General features: G+C 38.6%; 1 protein-coding gene across 2 annotated transcripts in view; it reads left to right on the top strand.

Moving 5' to 3' along the window:
* TSPAN9 (tetraspanin 9) overlaps positions 1 to 15,688 on the top strand; it is a 171,715-nt gene that overhangs the window by 60,952 nt on the left and 95,075 nt on the right. The gene's annotated exons all lie outside the window — the stretch shown is intronic.

A 15,688-nucleotide genomic window follows, 5' to 3' on the forward strand; every position in this document is an offset into this window, starting at 1 on the left:
TGAATGAAAGCTGGCAACTATAGTGCTGACCTTCAAAGGAAAGCTGAGGTTTTTCTGAGCAATTACTGTCCTGAAAGTATAACCACTGGTAAAATAACGGGCCTGATATTAAAAGATGATGCAAACTTACAGTCTGCAGGGTGACAGAATTCTAAGCAATAACAACATGTGTTCATAAAGAATATGACTTGCCCAGACAGTGTAATTGCTTTTTTTGATAGAATTGCAAAATTAATGATTTTAGGGAATCAAAAGGGAAGTAGGTATATGTTTACTTTCTAACATGAAGATTAATTGAAATTCGCTTGGGTAGGAAGAGAAAGTTGGGTGAAAGATAGTAAACAGGAGCTGATTATCTGCAGCAGTGTAATGGTTATGTAGGTTGAGAGTTAGACTGGTGTTGTGTAACATTTCTGTTAATGATATGACAGAGGGAGAGAGAAAATACTCTTAATGAGCTTTGAAAACAAACTGGGAATTGTGAGCCTCAGAGCACGAAAATAAGGGGGCGAAGGGTTTAGATACATAAAGAGAAAATAAAATGAGATTAAACTTGGAGAACTGTTAAATCAGAAGCATGAACGCTATATGGAGCATATATCCTAAACAGAAGTGGGGAGAGACGTATTTAAAAGAGATGCCAATTTGTGGTGCTGAAAATGGCAGCTAGGGCCCTAGAACCCCTTTTGAGCAGGGGACTTGGTCTTGCTCCTGCCACTGGGCAGGGCCACTTTAAACCCCTTGCCCAGGCCACTGGGCTTGAACAGCAGAGTACACTGTTTGCAGAAATTCACTTTCTGCTACTGTTGTGATGTTCTGTCACTGCTGTGATGTGTGCTTGAGGCTACTCCACACACTCTTTGAGGTAAAGGTGTGACTGCCCTGCTGCAGTTCTGAAAAACTTTACTGTTACTGTTTAAAATTCTGCCAAAAGCAGAATGAATGAGTTTTGATTTTCTTTTGGGCTGTGATGGTTGAGCTCATTACAGATTTCTCCCTTCCTTCCTCACCTTCCACCCTGCCCAGACTCCAAGATCTCCCCTATGTCCCTCTGATAGGGCTGTGCAGGGTAAAAGCAGAGTGCACAGAATGTGAGCTCCGAGTCACGTGCGTGCCCATTTTTCGTGCAGGCTCCATGTCAGCCTTGCACACTGTTCTGCCTTGCTGCTATTGATACTCCAAACACATGCTGCTGTGTGTTGGGTTTCCAGGACTCATACAGCACTGTGCCTGCTCCCTTCCCTCAGGTTTCACTGAAGTCTGGATGCATAAATCTTATTTCTTTAGGTATCCAGAGTGAAAATAAATTTTGTGATTTTGGGGAAGGAAGAGTGGCCGGGATCTGGTACTGGTGCCATGTTGCAACTTCGTTTATAGCAGAGGGGGAGAATTTTTTTTTTTAAGTAAATGTGGAGACAGAGAGGCCAGCGGGATAAACTAGGATTGACCACTGAATGACTTAGGTATATCACTGTCCATATTTCTTTTAGAGCTTGAAAAGGAAGTTCAGCTAATTTTCTGTATGTTCATCCTCTTGTTTGACTCTTTTAACAGCTTCATGTGCACACTTATCTGTACTGACATGTTAAAACGAGACTTTTAAAAATCTCAAGGAATCTGATCCTGTTAAGAACAGAAGAATTGCTTATTACTTCTTAAATCCATAGGAATAATACCATGGGTTTTTATTTTGGACTGTAGCAAGTTTTTTCCTCTGAGTTACAGCTGGCAATGCTGCTTTAGCATAGAAATGGTCACTTGCTATGGGAAGAAGCTCTGTTGTCAACCTGAATGGCTACCCAGATTAACCTCAAAAAGATAACTCATGCCAGGGTATGAAAATCCATTAGATTCTGTAAGAATGAAAGGAATGTACAACACTTTGAATGTATGTGCATAGGAGTCTTTAACTTCATCATCAAAATTAATTGTGTTCTATTGTCACGTGAGTACTAGAAGTTGGGAAGTTAAAAATATTTCAGTTCTTTCAGCAGTTCCATCAAAATAGCTCTTTAGCATTATTAATACCCAATGATCAAAACCATGTTTGTTTACTTTCTTCATATTTTATACTCCTTGTGATGTAGCACAGTAAAGACAGGAAAACACTGCAGAGGAGATGTTTCCATGTGCTAATGCTTGCCATTAGAATAGCTCATTACAAAGAGGTTAGAGACAATGGGACTAGTAATCCTTCAAAATCCCAAGGGAAATAATGCACCACGTATGTCTGATACAGAATGAAACATCTAGGTGGGCTCAGCCCCATGACAAGACTGTCCATAACTGTTAGAGGCTCTAACAATACAGTAATTGTTTGGGGATGTGGCCAGATATAGCAACATTTTGCCTTTTTCCTTCAAAAGACTAGTCCTTTACTCAGTATTTTGATGGAAAGCTTTAGAATCAGACCAATGTACATTATTCGTATACATAACCTGATATCTCTTTTAGCGCTTAAAGAATCAACAGCTACTAAAGTCAGACTCCTGCCCAGAAAGTTTTATTCACTCTTAGTACAGTAGCATCTGAAATGCCCTGAATGACGTTTGAGTGAGCAAAAGGATTTTTCTCCCTTCTTCTCCCTCTTCTCATCTCAACTGATCGTTTTTGTGCAAAGTTTCATGGACTCTTCTTTCTTTTTCAGTGGGGCTATCAGAAGAAAACAGTATGATAGGAAAGACGTAGGGAGAAACTTGCAACACAAGATGTATCTTAACTTTCTAGACTGTCTAGAGTGACATTATTTTATGTCGTTAATGACCAGTTAAGGAGATGGATGCATCTAAAACTGTGTCATCTTGTTAGATCAAAGTCTTTAAATAGCTTTCCATTGTCATGACATAGTGGCAACACCAAAAGAAACTCCAGCATCTCTGTGCTCAAGGATCAAGCTTTCTTCTTCTATATAAGTAACTTTAATTTAGGATCTTTCAGAAATTTACTCTTGAAGAGATTAAACCAGCCCTTCTTCTGTGCAGCCGGTACGTCTCTAGGGGCAGATGGATTGCCTTTAAATAATTACTAATCCCTGTTTTTTGCAAATATATTACATTCCTTTCCTTGAGGAAGGTCCTTTATTCTGACAAATATACTCCTGTATGGAATTCATACTCCAGTAGGAAAAAAAAAACAGAACATGGTGATGGGAAAGACTGGAATTCATTGTGTAATTTCTTCTGTTAAAGAAGAAATCTCTTCTGTTAAAAGAAAACATTTGTTAACAGATTAGAAAGGATAACTACCAAATTAAGTCACACAGATCACACAGGCTTTATGATCTGCAGATAATTGATAGGATGAAGATGCACCAATTTGTAAAATCTAGCTATGATAAACACATCTTTTTTTCCCTTCTCATCAGTGTGATAGCAATTTCAATTTGCCACTTTTTCACTAGTACTACAAGGGTTCAGTGTCAGTCTTTTGCAGTCCAAGGAGACATTATGCTTTGATAAGAAATTCCACAACCCATCTTTGGTGCCAGTAGCTGACTCAAGTTTTGGATATTAGAAGAAAATGTTAGAATCACAGCAAAGTCTAGGTTGGAGGGAGATACCAGAGAGCACGTGGTCCAAACTTCTATTGAAAGCAGGGCCCCAGTTCAGGTTATCCAGGCTCCTGTCAAGCTGAGTGAATATTTCCAGGAAGGGAGATTCTACCATCTCTCTAAGCAAGCTACTCCAATTTTTAATTGTTCTTCACAGAATTTTTTTTTCATTTATATCCAGGGCAACTTTTTCCCTGAGCAATTTATTTCTATTGTTTGTCCTGCCAACATGCATACTTGTGTATCACCATCTTCTGTAACTGCTTTTCAGTTATTGAACAACATTTATTGGCCTTCTGGAAAGTGAGAGTCTTTTACATGTTAGGCAGCACATCTGTCCTGAACTTAGTGTCTGCCTAAAGCCCTGATATTAACATTTTATGAGGTGAAAGTTTTATTTCAAAACAGCGTATAGCATCTCTTGAGGGTATCTTAATTTGGAATCCTGTCCCTAAGCACGTATCTTTTCTCTTCTATAAGAGAAGTCAATGCTTTAAGTTTTCCCAGTACTGAGAAATATGTGTCAACAATGTGTATCTGGCTTTTCATTTTGAAGAGTCCCTGGTTGCTTTAAAAATGTGGTTTACAGATTGTGCATAAGAGCTACTGGTGACCAGCCTGTGAAATCTGAGAGGGAATCTGGTTGACAGAACTTTGTAGCAATGTACCATGTCAGGCCTCCAGTAGTCTGAGGGGTTTTTTTTTTTCACTACTTGAGAATGCTGGACACTACAAATCTGTTTTGGATTATTTGGCTTTTAAGCATTTGTCCTTTATATTAAAATAAAAATAACTGGATCTTAAATATGAAGGATGTTTAAAATGCATGAAGATAGCTCTGTGCTAGACATTTTGAAGGGTCTGGTGCCTGGGAACAATTTGTTAGGGAACAACTCAAAGGGAAGAATTCATTACTCCCCTCCCCCCTTTTCCTGCCTATGCCTTGGTATAGATGTAGTTTTTTATACTCAGTTAGATATCATCGATATGTGATGGAGACTATATAAACACAGCAAATGTATTAAGTAGGGACAAAAGTGAGACATCCTTATAAATGGAGCTAAAAATGCTATGGAACAGCGATAGGCACTCTTTGGGAGGCACTGAACTGGAATAAGGTTTCTTTGAAATGATCAAGACATTTTCTTAGTCTTTTATTTGCAGCATAATACATAAGCCTGTCATCCAATTATAGGACAGGTGCAAAGCATCATTCTGTTTGGAAAAAGATTCCGTGTAAAAAAGAAACTGCATCTTGCAATTTATCAACTCTGTTCGCTTTGTATGTTTGGAGGTCCATAACTCCTGATTCTGTTTATTAAACTTTTATTGTTTTTTGTTTTCTTTAAACCTAGAGTTCCAGTGGTACACCTGTTAGGGAGTGAGAAGAGTTCTTTTCTTCTCTTTTATTTTCAGTCCTAGACCCAATTACTTACCATATTACAGTTTCTGAACCTTTGGTTTTTGTGTATGGGGCAGAAAGCATTCAGGTGGATTTAAAAAGAAAAAAATGCAGGGAACTGAGCTGACTTAATGTAGCAATCCTTGGAATACAAGAAACACGGGATTTCAGAGTGCAGTTCGCACACTCAGGTTTTGGTTGGAATTGTGTGTACTTGAGTACTGTATTTCTTCAAGAAAAGAGAAACATACAGAATCTTTTCATGATTGTATCTGCCAAATTATCTTGCTTCAGCTTGCAGTAGAAGGAAGTAACACCATTACCAATAAATGTTTAATATAACAGTTTCCATGCTATTGGAATAGAAACTCTAAGTACTATACAAAAGAGTCCTGCATTAAAACCATCAGCACAGAAGGAGGTGGGGGAGGAGAAGACAGAGGCATGGTCAGTCTACAAAAGTTGGGTTTCAAATATGGGTAAGATGATGAGTTTGTAAAACTCTTCTGAAAATTATCTGGGTGGCTTGAAAGAATTTTCTGTGACTTCTGGGCAGATGTCTGGCAGAAAAGGGAAAAGTGCACATAAGAAATGAGTATATGAGAAAAATAACACAGAAGGAGACCTTGTTAGCTGGATAAAATCCAGGGAACAAAGTACCTTTCATATTAGGGGCATTGATGTCCAAACCTGCATGGATCTATTCTATAGACACTGGGATTATAGAGTTAAAACAACAAAAAAAAATCAAAACATTACCAATGGATTATATTATCGTAGATTTACCTTTAGCTTGTTCTCTTGAAGGGGAGAAATCTGGAATGCCTTTTCAGTAAATTAGTTTAGGTTTAAAGTTGGTCTAGACTTGGACATTTAGGAGAAAAGAGGGAAAGATCATATACATATTGTTGCTAGGGCCATCGAATTTGACTCCTACAAGGCATATTTGGACCAAAAGGAACACTGTCTACCCTTACGTGATATTGCGTTTTCTAAGTCTTTAGTTTAATTCATGTTGTTTAAAAACTCGTCTGGATGCACACCATTGACTGAGCATTTATGGCCATGTATTTGATAAATTCCTCTGAACCAGTCTGCAGAGCATAGCGTGAAACATCATGTTGGTTGTTTCTGAAATAAAATGCCAGCATCCCAATTAATTTATAAATGGAAAATATCTGCCTGTGATGGATTAACAAAGTGCTGCTTCTAAAGGCCAATTGATATTTCATACTATAACTACTGCATAGTTGTGACATACCTAAGTAGATCAGAGCAGACTGAAGGGCACAAATAGTTTTCCCCTCCAAAAGACACTTTTTTTTTGTCTTTTGGATGCCTCTATGGGGAATTTTTGCAAGGTTCTTAGTTTCTGATTGCTGATCGAGGGTATCTATCTTGATTTTCTCATCTCTGAGAGACACTGATGACACAATTAAACTTTTTCAAAACTGAAGTGAATGTGGGCTTGGCTTTTGGGAAAGAGTCAAACATGCTTGCATCTATTCTTTGCACCCCATATTAGGTTTTGAATGCCTGGTATTGCAGCTAGCACACAGCATTCTCTCCAAGTGTAAATGAGTCCTCCATAATGCAGATAAGGTTATAAAAATTATGTTTTGTCATTATACTTCTGCCTTTATAAGAGCTCATTAATTAATATACTCTAAAAAGTTAAGTAGCTCCTACTGTAAGTCAGAGAATTGAACTGCTGCATGATTTTTTGTGGCTTGACAGGCAGGGTCACATCAAACTGTACTCTGATTTTTTCCCTTTTCCTTTCCTCCTTTGTCATTTTAAATCTCTCACACCCTTGTAATAAGAGCTGACACCGATCACCAAGCTGATGAATAGTAGCACCGTTACATAAACCTGCTGGATTATAGTAAGAGGTTTACCTTGTTTTCATTATTACACCCTTTCTTGTGTCTCATGCAGAATAGATGAGAACCATTTAGCCTCGTTCTTGTGAGATGAGTAAGGTGGCTAAAATATCTGCCTCCTCTTGGGATTTAAATCTGACTCTGTTGTTGGCAAAGCAAAAAGCATTAATTGCATGACTGTTACGTTACAGGCGCATCCTATTTTAAATATTGAAATTCACCACATTCCACCATTCACTACACAACATGGAAGAAGCTTTATTGTGAAACAGAGAAGCTTTATTGCAAGGGCAGGTGCAGATGCTCAGATAGGATTGGTTTTGTAAATCTAAAGAGCTTCAAGACAGGAAGGAGTCTGTGGACTTTGCTCTGGGTAGAAGCTGAGGAAGTTTGTTGAAAGCCATGAAAATGAGTCCAGCCCGAATGGGCAGGATGGAATGTGGCTATCCTGCAGTGGTTTGATAGAACTTAAGAAGTTAAGGCAGTTAAGGTATATTCCATTTACCTTGAATTACTCAAAAACTATTTCTCACAAATTCAGGAATGTCTACCTTCAAAGACAAAAGGAGGTATGTGCAGGGAATTGTTAGGCAATGTAGCTTGTTGTCACAGTTGGTAGACCTCAGGGAGGGCCAGGAGTGAACTGGGGACTAAATGGCTGTAGAGACTAGTTCCCACCTTTGTTTCCAGACATTTCTGCCCCTGGGTGATGTTGAGGGCCCAGCAGAGGGGAACATGGTACTGTGACTTGAACTCAGCCCTCTCTGCTGACAACCTTCATCTGTGAGGCTACTGGCCCTGGGCACGTACTTAATTTATTTGGCAGTTTGACTCCTTTATGAAAGTTGTGTCTCTGACCTGAAGGTGGGACCTGGGATCAGGTTTTGCTTGGAAATGCTTCTGGTAAACAGTTTTTTGAGAATTCACATCCTTCTGAGGGCTGACTCTTCAGTAAGGCGTTCGGTCTGCCACTTCAGTGAGTCTTAAATTGGAGGCTGAGGCAGGTGATGAGTTAGTGGGGAAGGAACCTAAAATAATGGTGCAAGTTTGCTGCCCATTGAAGACATCTGGGTTGCTGCCAGCCCTGACACAGTGGTTTTAAATGTCCCCATTCATAGAATGACACCTGTTTATGCTTAAGTGCCAAAAAATGAATATTTTAGCAATGAAGGAATTCACTCAATTGTGAAAGGAATGTGCTTAGAAATGTTGCTTCATGGCATAACTGAGCAGGTTTCAGAGATGTGTGCTGCCTTTTAAAATGAATGCTTACATCATTCTCTTGGTCCTTTCTTTGCACGGAGCCATTTGTATGAGGGTTTTTTTAATTTGATGGTTTTTAAGTTTAATAGTTCGCTAATACATAGACACCAGCTGTCAGTTAATTCAAAACAGCAGACTGCTGGTGAAAGACAGCCTCTTTGGAACAGATGTTAGAGAAAATCCACCTGATTTTGTCCAAGGGACTTGTACACATTGGACACAGTTAGAAGAGTTATCGTATTAATGAAGTCCTGCTGCACCATCCAAGAGGAAGAAGGGATGCCATGTCTCATGATAGGCAAAAACCTTTGGCTGTTTGCTAGCTTTCTTTAATCTGTAGTCAATATAGAAGAAGTAAAAGTCTAAACTGTCATTTAAAGTGGGAGTGGAAGAGAAGCACTCAGATCATGTACTTTACCTCTGCAAAAAATAGATGTTAAATAAGAACCCTTCTCACTCTCTCGCCTCTGCTTTCTTTTTTTGGTCTTTAATTTTTGGAGCATGGTTTTGGAGGTCTGATTTGTGATGTTTCTTCCCATGGGGGTATTGGAGATATGATGTTGCCTTCCTGCCTTGGGTTGACAGCTTTCTGGCCCCTTGATCTTATATTCTCTGTATGTGAAGTAAAGAGCACTTCCTTGCATATGATTTTTTTTGTGTACTGGGAGGGGACAGCAGTTGTACCACACATTCATTTGCATCATTGATGGCCAAGGCTTGATTTGGTTGTATTAGTATCTTCACAAGGAGTCCCTGACTTGAGGGTGGTCTTATTGATGACTTTACAAGAAATTAGTATTAAACTAATGCTGTTGTAGTGAGAACTCCCTTTCCTCCTACAGGTAAGATACAAATTTAAACTACAAGGGTTTTCCTGTTAGGCTCTGAAAAGTTGAACATTTCAGAGCCAAATTTTGAATCTGAAATAGAAAAGCAGATTAGGGATGATAAAAAATGGTCTGTTGAATCTGAGTGATCTCATTTTCATAAAGATAAGGTGCTGATAGATACAGAATTGATTAAATTAATTTTGAATTTGAATATTAACTCTTGTGTCCTTTGAAAAGAAGATCTTTTTATCAGCAGATTGGGAATGATTATGGTATAAACATAGCTCAGTCAGAAAGAAGCCCTAAGATGGTTAACTGAACTTATTAGGGAATTAGAGAGTTTTCAATAACAGGAGATGGTGAAAAGATGAGTGTTTAGTTTAATGAAGGACAAATTACATGAGATGTAATAGGGGATTACAGAATGATGAATTATGGGATGAGGATGAATACTAGGATAGAGGACAGAGCTGGAAGGCTTAATAATGATAGTGAATAACAGGAAGAAGCTGGTTTTTATAACATAATGCATACCTACGGAACTCACAGTCCTGAGATATTGAGGCTAAATTCTCAGCAGAATTTAAGAAGGATTAGCTGTCGATGGAGATGAAACAATGTATTAATTGTTATAGAAGCAGAGATAAACACCCTGCAATTAAGCACAGATTCTTATGCTAGAAGTCATAAACAGACTGTTCCAAAGCATCTGGTATTCTCTGCTGCCCGGCAGGAGACAACTATCTACTTGGGCACGTGCTGTTCTCTTGCCCCCCATATTCTCTGCTTTTTCTCACCTACTAGTGGGAGAGTTGGTAAGGTAGTTTTAAGACTTAAGAGAAAAAAAAGTCCAATAGTTATTTTTTTTGAAGTCAGCTGTTAGTATCGGTACTGTCTGTTGTATGGGTTCACTTGCTCTATGTATGTGCAGTGCCAAGCCTAAGAAGATTCTGATTTCCAGGAATTCTCAGAAACAAACAGTAAAAAGACTTTCTGGATTTCAGTTCTTAAAGGTGAAACTAGCTATGACGAATTGTATTCTGACATAGTATTTAGAGTACTTCTTTCAGATCTAGCATATTTCATGATGGTGTTTGTGAAGTGAAAAGATCTCTGTATTAGTGCAAATGTTTTGATTTAAAAGCTTAAATGTTAGTAGCAGGATTTCTATTTTCTGTTTTTCTGTCGCTCTGGAAACTCAAGCGTTCTGCTCAGTCTGAGGGCCCCTGAAGGCCAACTGGTGTGAAGGTGTGCCATAATCACAATTTCTTAGCTTTCAACCTCATATTGCAGTTTAATCCTCATGTCCCATATCTCCTGTGCATTAGCATATCAAGTCATCATCTGCATTTGATCACAGTGGGTTAAGATTCTTGACATGATTTACAGCTAATTCCTTTGCACAATTTTGAGACAGGATCTTATTTTGTCTCTAGTGTGAAATCCTAAATGAGAAGTCTCAGCCACATACGCATTGTTGGCAGTAAATGATTTTTAGTGGAAATCCTAGGGACCAAATGACACAGAACATTTGGCACAGTAGAAAGTCTTACAACAGGATCTTATTTTCTTGGTCATCCATCCAGTGAGGACTCCATGTAGGAAGGATAAACTCTTTTTATAAGTGTATGTTAGGATAAACTAGCAAGTATTAATTTAGTCCATTCAAAGAGATTTTCCCTCTTTTTTTACCTCTTTGCCTCAGGGAGGCAAGGAACATTATTCGTCAGAGGCAACTATGAACTGTTATGCAAGTATCATCGTGTCAGAGGAAACAGATTAATTCATTTCCTTTCTAGCAACAATTTTGAGAAAAATAATTTCTCTGGGTCAGGACTGATGAAGGTGGGTGTTGAATTGAGATGCCTAGACACTCAATTCCTGTATTTGTAAGAACAGATTAACTCCCCATAGATCACAAACTCAGTGTCTCCTCAGGTGTACTCCTTCACATGGTTCCTGCATCCTGGAGGGCTGTCTTACTCCTCTCTCTCTCTGCCAGGCCTCCCTTTCCTCCAGCTGTCCCAATGCTAGGTGGAGACCCAGAACATGGAGCTCAGCCTCTAAGAACCCATCTGTGTTTTCTTTCCAATTTATGCTGTATGCACATTTACCTGTCCCAGATAACTGAAGTTACAGTACTTCCGTCTGTTTCTAATGGAATACTTTTCTTCTTGAAAAATGAAACTGTGTCAAAGGTTAAATATGGCTTGGGATATTTGGTTCTGAAAAACACAGGCAGATTTCAAAACTTGTTTACCGTACAAAGTTGTCCTTGAAACCTACCTTGTTTCTGTTCAATCCCGTGACAGCAGAATGCTTTGGATTTATAGGATGCAACCTGTGAGCTTGGAAGGTCCTAGGATGTGTTTTACAACCCTCAGAGCATCCAGGATTTGCTTATAAATCCTGTAGCTTTAGTAGACCTGGGAACTCCAGGTATTTTGGCTCACTGGTGTCTGTAAGATCTTCGTGGTGGAACCAGGAGCATGGAAGTCCTGACAACCCCATGGTTTTGTCTCTCATGTGATCCTAATCTCATTTCTACTTTTTGGACACTCTTTTCTCTTTAAACTTATTCCAAAATCAGTGGGTTTTGGTTGTTTTGTTTTGTTTTGTTTTAATCTGAGGTTTCAGCTGTATGCAACTGTATGCCAGAACCACAAGCTGTTCTTTCCAACTCTTGTTCCATAATTTTCTCATGGCCTTCCAGGATTCATAGTAGTGACTGGAAAGTGGTAGTCACTGAGTTTATACTCAGCAATCTTGGTTCTTCGTCTACCTAGTGTACCCTGAGAAAGGTTTGTACAATTGAATTCTTGGTCAATATAATTCAAAAGAAAAGAATGAATTTAAGAACCATATCTATCTAGCACTTGGTAGCGTATGCATTTGTATGTCTCTCTGCGGGGCTCAGTATTGTTCTGAAGTCATGTGGCAGGGTTACTAAAACTCATGATTTCTAAAAATAATTAATCTGGGAATGGTGCAGTGGTTAGTGTACTAGCTGAGGACATGTGAGGCAGAGATTCAGTTTGCTTCTCTGCCAGCCATTTCCTATTCATCCTCAACAAGTGTCTTGGTCCTCGAGTTCCCCATAATTAAAACAGTGACAGTAGCATTATCCTACCTAATGGAAATTGCAAGGTAAAATATGTAATAAGTTGTAAAATGGCTTGTGTATTGTGGTGACTGGAGTTTTTGTTTTTCCTTTGCAAAAACTCATGGAGTTTCATATTTCGTATTCAGGAATCATGGGAGACATAACAAAAGCTTCAGATATTTTTTCTCAGTGTTCAGTATTTGTTCCTGTTCTTGCCTATTGTAGTTCCTCTCCCTCTCACTGAGTCAGCAAGATCATTTAAGGGGAATGTGTTGTAAGATGGATTCGAAACTTCAAAAAGGGGAAAAATAAATGTAATTTTTGTATATTGCTGATATACTTTTTATATCTATATTATGTTGCTATAAATACATGGTTATAAATATGTGTATAAACTTGGTCAGCTTTTGCTCTCTTTTGCAGCATGTTTCCAGAAGCCAGTTGTGCAAAACAGCTGAAGAGGGCAGAAACAAACAGAGGGTTCAGGAGCACTCTAGCTGGGTATAATTGACACTCAAGTTCTGGTGAGATTAAACTAAGGGCTGAGAAAAAAGGTTAAATATTTTGTGACTTCCACTGAAAAGTGAAGTTGTTGGAATCTGTACTTTGAAGACTGTGGTAGACTGTTCTCAGGAGGGAACCAAGTAAATAATTTTCAGTAGGAGAACCAGCCTATGTCTTTCTGGCCATAGTACTAACACTCTTTTCCATTTTTTGGCTACACCCATTGTGACATCCACTTTTATACCTGGTATCTGAAAACTACCTAAATTTTTACCATTAATACTTGACAGAGCCATTTAGATGGCTGATGTTTATTGCCTTGTCCCAGGCATGTACGTGTGGGACTGAAATTATTTTCTTGATGTGGAGGCATCACTCAGCAACAAAATTCTGTGATTCAGTAATCAAACATTAATGATGTACAGAGCAAGCTTTTGAATGTTTTTCATGCCCTGATTACTAAACAGAGGTAAGGTCTGTAGTGAAGCAAAATGTGTTTGTCCTCGTGCTGAGGTTACACTGTCGAGTGGGACCACTCTAAGGTGCTGTTGAGTGGCCTGCAGCAACACCTGCCGCTGAATTCTCAATCAGAGTTAAGTGCAGTGGTTGGTCAAAACACAGCTGGACAGACAGGTTACAGCTTTTTCACCATGTATTTTTTCAGCAAATAAGCAGTTCTGGGTGATTTATTAACTGAGCTACCTAAACACTGAGTTAAGAGTTCCAGCAGGAGGAAGTGGTGTCTATCTGTAAAGCTGCTCCATGGCTGCAAATTCAAGTGGCGGAAAGTTACTGAAGCTTGTAAAGTGTCCCTGGTGGCAACAGCATAACCATAAGAGAGTCATATGTTTTCTTGCTACGCAGCGGGGAGGGGAGGCTGATCTGGAACTGTGTTTTCCCTAGCGCTTGTTGCTCAGGCCTGCATTTTGAGGCTGGCTATTAACTTTACGTGTGTCTTTGGTTGTTCGTGCTGAAGTACAAACTGTGCTGTAGACCAGCTGTGGAGCTCTCTTAATGGAAGATACATTACAGGTACTGATAAAGTAAACTAATATTTTGTAGTATTTGAAGGTAAAAACAGAAAACTAGAAAACTTTAGTAAGGTCTAAAAATGAAAACTGGAAAAAAATAAGGTTGGAGGTATAGTTGTTTTGCCTGTTTTTTCTTTTCTTTTTTAAATCACCAATAGAAAGTTTCCACTATTTATGAACTAGGATTGGCTTTGTGGAGATTTTTTATGTATTAAAAAACATTCTTTTAATTTTTTAACCTTGAGAAGGGTAGATTAATTATTGTTGTCATATAGCTTCAATGGGAAGGCAAATATTTATATTGCATTAGTTTTTACAAGTGAATAGCAAGTTTTTTTTCTGTAGCTAGTCTATGTCAGTATAAATTGTATGGCAAACTGAAGGGTGCAACAGGAAAAAATGCTTTAAAATACCTGTGCACTCATAATTTTTTGGCTGAGAGCTCAATTTTGTGTGAGAAGTGAAAACCACTGAAAGTGTGGTTTGCTGCAGCATAGGTTTGCAGTGGCACAACTTTACACTTTCAGTAAGTGAGTTTCAAGCAGAAGAGTTTTTTCAGACTTCTAAATCCATACTCAGACTTGTGTTTGAATGCGAGTTATGTGCCAGGCTCCCGTGTCCGAGGCAGGTACCTGGCCCTGACCCACAAATCACTTCCATGTTTTTTTTTCTGGGAAAGTTGATTCTTCTTCAAGTGCTCACGTTGAAGTTTGTATGTGAACCATAGACGTGGATAGAAATGCCCCATTCTGCTTTGGTTGCTGCTAATTATTTTTTTTTATCTTAATGTTTTGTGTGTAGCCATTTCTGCTATCATACACAGTGCTGAGCAGTCATCTTGCAGTTGTCTCTCTGATGGACACATTTGATGCAGGCTGTTCTGAAATTACTTTTGAAAAGCAAAGTAATAAGCACCGTTGATACAGGCTTGGGCCTGCCTGTTGCTAAAATGTTATTCTATAGCAGAATAGGTGAGAGAATGATATTACACATACAAATGCTGGGTATTTCATGGCATGAAATACTTATGGTGGAGGGATATTTCCACAGAAAAAGCCTATCAAGAAGGGTATAACAGTGCTATAGGGTGTTGATTCTGATATTGTTACATAAAAAGTATAGAATTTTAAGAGGCTTTTGGGTATAGATGTCTAAGACTGCACAAATGTTATATTGTCTTTTCTCAAAGATACCTGATACAATAATTAACAGTGCATTTTAATGTGCATGTGAAAGGGACAGTTGAAAATGGTGCAGAATTTTGCTTTTTCTGGTAGCTGTATTTCTTTCATAGTGCCCTCCTAATGTGGTTTCTTTAGAGACAAAAAGAAAAGAACAACCTGTATTTTAAATCTGCTATAGCACTTTGCACCATCAGTGCACTGCTTTTATGCTTATGACAAAATGACAAATTTGGAAGCACCAGGCGTGACCTGAAGTATTTCTCTTCCTCTCCTCCAGGCACTTACACGCATATGCACAGACACACATGTCCTCTCTGTTTCAGAGTCCTAGCAGGCATGTTGTGCTACTATGTGGAAAAGAAATGTGGCATTTGGGTCAGTGTTTCTAGTTCACAGACTACTTGTGATGTAAGATGGCTTATTGCCGTGCATAAGAATAATCTCTGATATACTAGTTAAATAGAGTGTAAATAGCTGCGGGTTCAGATACTTTTACATTTCAGGAGTTTTAAGAATTGATTGATGACCCTGTAAGAGGCAGCAGCTCTGCTTTTCTGGTTATGGTTAATTATATCACAGGTAAAGGTGTGATTATGTGCATGTATAACTGAGACGTGCCTATTCAGCGTATGGTGAGTGCTAGCCTATTCCAGTTCCTTGTCCCATGGCATTTGTATAAGCCAGGAAAAAAAATGTAAGTTGCTGTTAATTTAATGAGCAAGGAAAGGTTAGCACCTGTCTATCTAATCCATACTTTTCCTGTATTATATTGCATTGAAAGAATATTACTGCCTGACAGTTCTAGTGCATAAACAGCTAAACAGTACTTGACATTTAAAGAGATTTTCTGTTGTGCACTTGTATAGTCAAGAGTAATTCTAATCCTATTAAAGATATTATGTCATGGAGGCGTGCCCTGCAGGAGAAGGCTTCTGCTA

Source organism: Chiroxiphia lanceolata, chromosome 2, assembly GCF_009829145.1.
Source record: "Chiroxiphia lanceolata isolate bChiLan1 chromosome 2, bChiLan1.pri, whole genome shotgun sequence".
In the NCBI taxonomy this organism is placed as follows: Eukaryota; Metazoa; Chordata; class Aves; order Passeriformes; family Pipridae; genus Chiroxiphia; species Chiroxiphia lanceolata.